Source organism: Toxorhynchites rutilus, chromosome 3 (assembly GCF_029784135.1).
Source record: "Toxorhynchites rutilus septentrionalis strain SRP chromosome 3, ASM2978413v1, whole genome shotgun sequence".
Classification (NCBI taxonomy): domain Eukaryota; kingdom Metazoa; phylum Arthropoda; class Insecta; order Diptera; family Culicidae; genus Toxorhynchites; species Toxorhynchites rutilus.
This window is the reverse complement of record NC_073746.1, coordinates 217,810,511-217,819,277: the sequence shown is the minus strand read 5'-3', so window position 1 is coordinate 217,819,277 and position 8,767 is coordinate 217,810,511.

The following is an 8,767-nucleotide window of genomic DNA, read 5'->3' as shown; positions in this document are numbered from 1 at the left end:
CACTAGCGTATTGTGTTTTGTTTACAAACAAAACACAGTAGCCTTCCAAGATGGCTGCAGAGTGCTTTTAGCAAGTTGGCCCACCTTAGGATATACTTCTAGGCGCCTTGATCCAAATAATCATCCGTTCAATTGACATTTTCCCCTGTCACAGAGATAGGGCTATCAGTTTTGTTTCTGGATAGCGTCTGAATATAACCAAGGCGCCTAGAAGTATATCCTAAGGTGGGCCAACTTGCTAAAACCACTCTTCAGCCATCTTGAAAGTCTACTGTGTTTTGTTTGTAAACAAAACACAATATGCTAATGCCGAAGCTCGCTCGTGATCAGTCTGTCTCTTTCACGCTACAAGCAAATAATTCCCCTTCTGCTTTCTTCCGTACTGTTATTATATACCGCTTCCTTACCCAGCAAACATTAAATCGTATAATTTTGCACATGCCAAGTCTTACAAGAAATCCGAATAAATCATAATCGCATATAATATCAATCAAAGTATGTATCGTGTATATTTGAAATCGCATTAAATGTAAAAACTCGATTTTAAACACCATTATCAAATTAAGTCGCAATTCGGTATAATAAACATCAATTTTATGATGCACATTGTCGTAAAATATATTTAAGCCGCATCATATGCGTATATTACGCTGATGTAGTTTGTGTGTCGTATAAGCGTATAATTTAAATCGATTCAGTACTGTAGTGAATCGTGTTGCATGCTGAAGAAAATCAAGAAACAGTGAATCATATTAGATCCTAATAAAGAACGTATTACTTCATATTGAAATGTCAATGAAATGCTGATGCACTCGAAAGTATTAACCGCTGTTGAATTAAATTTCAGATAGCCGCGCGAGATAGCTGGTGGATGATAATCCAGACGACCGGAGTTCGAACCCACATCGGAGCAGTTTTCACCAAACATCAATCTGTGCCATTTCAAACATTCATATTCCACTCCCAACACAAGTCAATCAAACAATTATTATTTCTACAAACATAAATACTAATATAAAAAAATGGCGATTCGTGAGGCTATAATAAACATTTCACGAAAATATTTTGCGCCATTTGTTTTTTTCCTATGCCTGTAATAAATCGTATATGAGTATGGCAAAAGTCGCTATTATAGCCGGTCAAAGTTGCATATTCATCCAAACAAATTCGGTAAGCATTTGCTATGTATGTATATGGCCTCCACTTTTGCATGCATATGCCAGTTAGGCGCATTATATGCCAACCAAATTTTAGGACATATGATGTTATATATACGCTTGTTATGCGATTTAATGTTTGCTGGGTAACCAACTTAGTGACGAAACGGCATCACCTTAGTATATACTTCTAGGCGCCTTGAATATAACAAATCTATTAGCGAATTCATTTTTGTTCAGTTTCAACCCCAGTGCCACACTAACTGCTGTCAAAACGTTTTTTTATTCACTCAGTTTCGCACTCAGTGTCGCACTAGTTCGCCCTGAAAGCTGTTAGTTTCGCACTGAGATGTTTCACGGGTTGGCACTCGGGTTCACCAATACAACTATACTAACTGTCAAGATCCGAGTATTGTTTTGTAAAATCTAAAAATAAATGGAAATATAAATGGGAAACCTGCTGCTTTTGCTTTTGTATTATTGGAATCGTGATCCAATTCAGATTCTGATTTTGAAGAGTATGGGCCCTATTCCAGAAAACGAGACGAGCAATTCGTCTCGTCTCGTCTCAGCTTCAGTCACTGTCGAGACGAGCAAAATATCCTATTCCAGTACACGAGTTTCAATGGAGTGTTTTTATAGCAAAGTGAAACTACGTAGTATAGGTTTGGACATTAGTAGTGGAATGAAAATTTTATTACTTCTACCAAACGATGGTTGCTATGTAGATCGTGGATTACTTGATCACCAACACTCCTCCCTAATCCTCGATTCCTAGAAACCGCTTCTGGTTCATGATTCCAGCGTGAACAAGTGGCTTGGTAAATCCATCAGCAGCTTGACTTTTGGTGTTAACATAGTTTATCACAACCAATCCACTGTCGATTGCTTCGTGGACAAAATGATAGCGTATGTCCACATGTTTTGTCCTTGGGTTGAACGATCCATTCTTGGCAATGCAAATGGCAGATTGATTGTCACACAAGATCGGGATGGACATCTTGCCGAAGATTTGACCCAATAAATTTCGCCACCATAACGCTTCTTGAATCGTCTTGGACAACGCCATGTACTCTGCCTCACAAGATGATAAGGCTACCGTCGGCTGCTTCTTTACGTTCCACGAAATGGCACCGCCTTGAAGCAAAAACACGTAACCCGTTGTCGATCGCCGTGTGTCTACATCTCCTCCCCAATCTGCATCCGTGTATCCTCGAATCTTCTCGTTGCCTTGCTTGCTATACCGAAGTCGGTTGCCTGCCGTGCCCTTCAGGTATCGCAAAATCCTCTTCACTGCCTCCCAATGCTTTCGTCCTGGATTGCTACTGAACTGGCTAACAGCATTGACAGCGTAACAAATATCCGGACGTGTTGCTTGTGCGATGTACTGCAAGCATCCAACAGCTTCCTTGTAGGGAACTTTCTTCATCTGCTCTGCTTCCTCTGCATTCTGTGGTGACATGGATTTGTCCAGCCTCTCACTGGTTTCAAACGGCGTAGAGACAGGATGACAACTCGTCATATGGAACCTGCCCAGCACGTCCTCAATATAGCTTTGTTGGTCTAGAGTCAACTCTCCACACTCTCGATTTCTGTTGATCCTAAGTCCCAGACAAAATTTCGCTTGGCCCAGGTCCTTCATCTGAAATCGGATGCATAGAAACTTCTTCAATCGCTTCTTCAGCTTTGCGTTGTTTGTGAAGATCAGAAAGTCATCCACATAGATAGTAACGAACAACATTCTGCCTCCATCAACTTTGTAATACAGGCAGGGGTCCACTTTCGATTGTTCCAGCCCGAATTCACATATCGCCCCATCCAGTTGTTGATTCCAAACACGACTGGATTGCTTCAAGCCGTACAGCGCCTTCTGCAGTCGACACACCTTCATATTGTCCTTCACAAATCCTTCTGGCTGTTGCATATGGATTACTTCGTTTTTTAACTTCCCCTGTAGAAAAGCTGTGACCGCATCCATTTGATCCACCTCCAGATCAAATTTTGTTGCCAACGCCATCAGGAATCTTATCGTTGAGTAACGGACCACCGGTGAATAAACTTCGTCAAAGTCAATGCCTGGACGCTGTGAACACCCCTTGATGACTAAGCGAGCTTTGTACCGCTCTATCTTCCCGTCAGATCCTCGTTTCGTCTTGAAGATCCATTTATTTTTTATAGCTTTTCCACCTTCCGGAAAATCTTCTAGCGTCCACGTCTGGTTGATCTCGAGTGCTGCGATTTCCTCTCGCATAGCCGCAATCCAGAGCTCGCGGTCTGGTCTACTCATCGCCTCGTTGTACGTGGTTGGATCGCTCATCTGTCCGGCATCCGGAGCCACAGTATATCTTTTACTGCTTGTCGTTGACTGTAGGGAAACATTTTGACCAGTATGCGCACTATACGTAATGTAATCATTATACTTGCCTGGTCGCTGGCGCTCCCGACCGCTGTGTCTCAACTCAAGCTTCGTTTCAGCCGGTCTATCTGGTTGCGGTGGGAGCGCGATTTCCTCATCTGCATCTTCAAAATCACTTTCAGAACTGCCGGATTCGTTACCGTGTGCTTCGACGATCGCAATTGCATCACTGTCGTCAGGTTGTTCAGGATCCTGTGAGCTTCTAATCGCCTCATCATTAGATTCTGCAACCGGCAAAGTACCACACGCTTCATCAAACGTTCCGTCCGAGAATTCCAACTCCAAAAACTCAACTGGTTCAGATCGTTCAAGTGTTATCACACCACTTTGGCCTTCGTTTAGGAACTTGACGTCTCGACTGATGACGATGTCACCGTTCTCCGGATTGAACACTCTGTAGCCTTTCGTGTCCTCAGCATAACCGACAAACACGCATTTGATTGATTTGGGGTCCAGCTTCTTTCTTTTCTGCTTCGGCACATGCATCATGGCCACGGTTCCGAAAATCTTTAGGTGACCTACGAAGGGTTTCTTCCCTGTCCACGCCTCTTCCGGCGTCTTTCCGTCCAATGACCGCGTAGGGCTACGATTTATCAGATATACTGCCGTGTTTACCGCTTCTGCCCAGAACTTCTTCGGCAACCGTGCATCGTTCAGCATAGACCTCACCTTCTCAAGAATCGTCCGGTTCATTCTCTCGGCAATACCATTCTGCTCTGGTGTGTATGGACAGGACTTCTGATGTCGTATTCCATCTCGCTTCAGACTTGCCTTGAATCTACTATTCACATACTCCCGACCATTGTCACTGCGCAAAATCTTCAACTTGCACCCAGATTGTCGTTCCGCCATTGCTTTAAATTCTTCGTACGCTGCCAACGCCTGATCCTTTGATTCCAGAGTATATATGAAAACCTTCCGTGTAACGTCATCGATGAATGTTGCAAAATATCGGCTCCCTCCTAACGATGGTACTTCAAATGGTCCACAAAGGTCTGTATGAACCAACTCCAAAGGCTCCTTGGCTCTCGAATCACTATCAGGGAATACATCACGAGCATGCTTACCTTGCAGGCACGCGACACAATCCAGCGTTTCCACATTCTTGATCGAGAAACCATTGGTCATGTTCTGCAACCGTTTGAGGCTCTGTATATTCAGGTGACCAAATCTTCTGTGCCATGTCTCAAGTTCACCGGACACGTACGCCTTTTGCACCTGTTGATTCAGTCGATACAAGCCGCTTTCAGCTGTGCCGGACGCAAACACTTCTCCGTCTTCGGTAAGCACCTTACAATCATCCGCCGTGAACAGCACCGTGAAGCCTTTGCTGCAGATTTTACTAACCGACAACAAATTCGCTGCCAGATCTGGAACTTCCAGCACGTCTTGCACATCCACCGAACCTTCGAGACAATCCAAATTAATGACACCTTTCAGTTTGGCCGTCATACTGCTCTTGTTTGCTGTACCGACCTGATACGATACCTCCTGCTTCGTTTGAAAATCTGCTCCGGACCTGGTCATGTGGGTAGTGGCACCAGAATCGAAATACCATTCGTCTTGGTCCACGTTTCCCACTGCAAGTACAGCACACATTGCACGTCCTTTTCTGCCTTTGGATGTATCCGATTTTTCCGGGCAATTCGCAGCGTAGTGACCCACCTTCTGGCAATTGTAGCACGCTCCTTCCTTTGGCTTTTTGTAACCGCCGCTTCCGCGGTGTCGTTGCTGTTGTGCTCTTCCACTGTAAAGGGCTCCTTCGTCACTACTACCCCGTGATCCATGCTTGGCTTTTACGTCCTGCAGGATTTTGGCCTTCACGGCATCCGCCTTCAATGCCTGTCCCGATGCTTCTAAGCCCATCACCATCGGCGCGTAGTACTTGGGCAATCCCATCAACAGTAGCGAAGCGAGCCACTCGTCAGCCACTGGAAAATTGATTTCCGCCAGCTTATGGCTAGTAGACACCAGCGCATCCACATACGCTTCCGTGCTGTCGTAGTTCTCAAGTCGTATCGCAGTGAGTTGTTGCAGCAAACCAATTCGACGATAAATTCCATCATCTTGAAAAACAGTCTTCAGCTTGTTCCAGGCTTCTTGAGCGTTTTTCGCATCCATCACAAGACTGTAGTTCGTCTTTTCAAGACTAAGGCAAATCGTCGACAGTGCTCTCATTTGTATGTCTTCATCCACGACTTCTCCTTCCTTTGGCATCACTGCGCTCCAGGAGCCCTCTCGGATTAACGTCATCTTCATGGCAAACGCCCAGGACACATAATTCTCCCGGCCTTTGAGTTTCTCGATCGCCAGAGCCACACTGCTTCCACCGGCCGCACGAACCACTCTTGAATTCGCCACACCGCTTCCAGTGTCTCCCGATCCGTTACCTCCAGCACCAGGATTCATGTTCGCTTCTTGATTAAAACTTGATGAAATCTTTCTACTTCAGGAATCTTCTAACTTCGCAAATTCCGGTTAATTTTCTGGGCCCATAACCTATAGCAAAGTGAAACTACGTCGTATAGGTTTGGACATTAGTAGTGGAATGAAAATTTTATTACTTCTACCAAACGATGGTTGCTATGTAGATCGTGGATTACTTGATCACCAACAGTTTTATTAGGTAGACTGGTAGAGTTCTTTCATTTTTGACGGATATAAATATCAATATTTACATTTGGTTGTGACCAAGATGTGTATATTGGTTGTGATCAAGGTGTATATATATGTGTATAGGTGTGTATATATATGTACAACAGTATCATCGTCACTTTAATATGAAGGGAAATACGGTTTGTAGAGCAGGGGTTGTTTGTTTTGTTATTGCCTGATACCTGGTGTCCAGACCAAAAAATATGGTGCTTGCTCAAATCATTTTATTGAAGAGAGCTATGAGGAACTGAGTGTGAAGATTGGGGCTAAACAGCGCAGATAATTTTGGAAAATAGTGTGGCAGGAAACTCAAATTATAAAATGATATTCAGAATGCATTTCACTTTTAGCATTACTAATCGGATCTATGAACCAGGATAATACTATATTGTATACTTTAGAGAATGCATTGTTGGAGGCAGCGGTAATAACACAAAACTGAGTGGTACACCTAGCAAAAGCATGTGCAACAATAACAACAGGAGCAGTAGCTACAATGAAGAAATCCTATGAAACAGCTTATACTATATAAAACATAGGAGTAGATCGCTTACCTGTTTCTGTGTAAAGTAAAAATTGGCCGTCACAGAGTTTTAGTGAATTTTCAATGCGCAAGAAGCATTAAAAACCAACAAATAATGCCTACAGAGTGCACTGACGACACCTTGCGTGGCCATAAAGGGATATAGAATATGACGAGTATTATGGTTTCTTGATACCCAAACTGTTCGATGTTTATTTTTGAAACTTTTACTTACTGTTTAATATGTACAAAACACTCCATGTAGGCTTTATATATATATATATATATATATATATATATATATATATATATATATATATATATATATATATATATATATATATATATATATATATATATATATATATATATATATATATATATATATATATATATATCATAAAATATCATTTTCGAAACGAAGAGTGGAACTATATTATTATCATTTAATCTGGTAGCGGTAACAAACAACGCATACTGTTGCCTTTCCATGCAAAAAATTGTATGTGTAATAGATGAAATTATTCTAAAAACTTCTAGCGAGGATGAACATTGAAAATGATGTCTGATTAATTTGGAAAAAAAAATTATAGGAGGTTGTGTCCAAGATACGACCGCATTGTTGACGTAGAACTACGCTGTTATTTTATATAAGTCACTTGTTTATACATTCGGATATTATTCTATAATGCTTTGGCGCACCTTAATGTCTGCTTCGCCATACGTCAGTTTAATGCATTGATGAATTATCAATGGCACCAACGAAGCCCTTATGATGACGGAAAACAAACAATGTTAACTGCTTGGAAAAAGACAGAATTGTGCCACACAGCTTGTACTCTGCTCAAACACCCATCAATGCGAATTCGCTGATGAGTTTGTCAAGAGCGACCGCCTTCACCACCAGCGGGGGGAGCTTGATTTTGGTTGCTGCCTGGGTAACGGCGTTTACATTTTCGACCGACGCGCCGAAATCGCCTACTTCGCTGTTGTTCGATGCGGTGTCACACTCGCGAAGGTTCGGCTCAGTGAGAGCGCTTTTCACTGCACCAAAATCGCGTGCATCATTAGATGACGCTTGCGTCGAAATTTTATTGCCCCTGGCAATGCGTTCGTTTTTTGCAGGGCTCGAGCCTGCCTTCCTCTTCTTCTCGCTCATCACACACTACGCGAAGCGTCCAATTTATGACGAGGAAAGAAAAACACACGATACGAATAACACGAAAAACGAACAGAAAAACCAAACGGCGATTTCCAAGTTGGATTACCACTGGTGGGGTCCAATCTTAGATCGAAAGCAAAGTGAATTGGATTGCTCAACAGTTCGATGCCGAATGAAAGTTTGCCTCAGCGAGATCCACTGTTTATACTCTAGGCAAGTATTCCCCTTCATTCTTCTACTTTTCTTTCGTTCACGGAGACTTTCAATCCTACGATTTCCCCTCCGTTGGTCGTCGATAAGTTGCTCTTTATTGACAGTTCTGTTCGGGAAAGCACACAAATGGACAGAACAAATGTATGAGAAAATGGGAACGCTTATAGTTTTCATGAATTTTAACCCTTTACACACCAGAGAATTGTAATGTATAGAATAACAATCAAATCTTAGGGAACTTCCGATTCGTTTGGTATGTAAATCGCCAAAATCCGACCGCGGCAAAAATAGTTATTAACGTTAACTTTATTTCATAAAAACGTGACCTGTTTTCTGATTTGGCACCCTTAATGAAAGACGTAGTTCTACGTCAAAATCCGTGAAGCCCGTTTAAAGGCGGGGTTAGGTTGTAGAGTGTTAAAAATCTTCGGAAAATGTGGATGAAATCTGAATGAATTATTGAATAGACCTCGTTTTAATCAACTCGAATGACTTCCAACTTGCAATTAGATTTCGTATTTTAAATTTCAACGTTTTTCAAATTTTAATGATTTTTTTCCTGAAATAGATTTTTTGTCAATGTTTACAATATGAAAAACATCATGTTCTCACCTGTGTGTAACCGTATGTGGTATTTCATC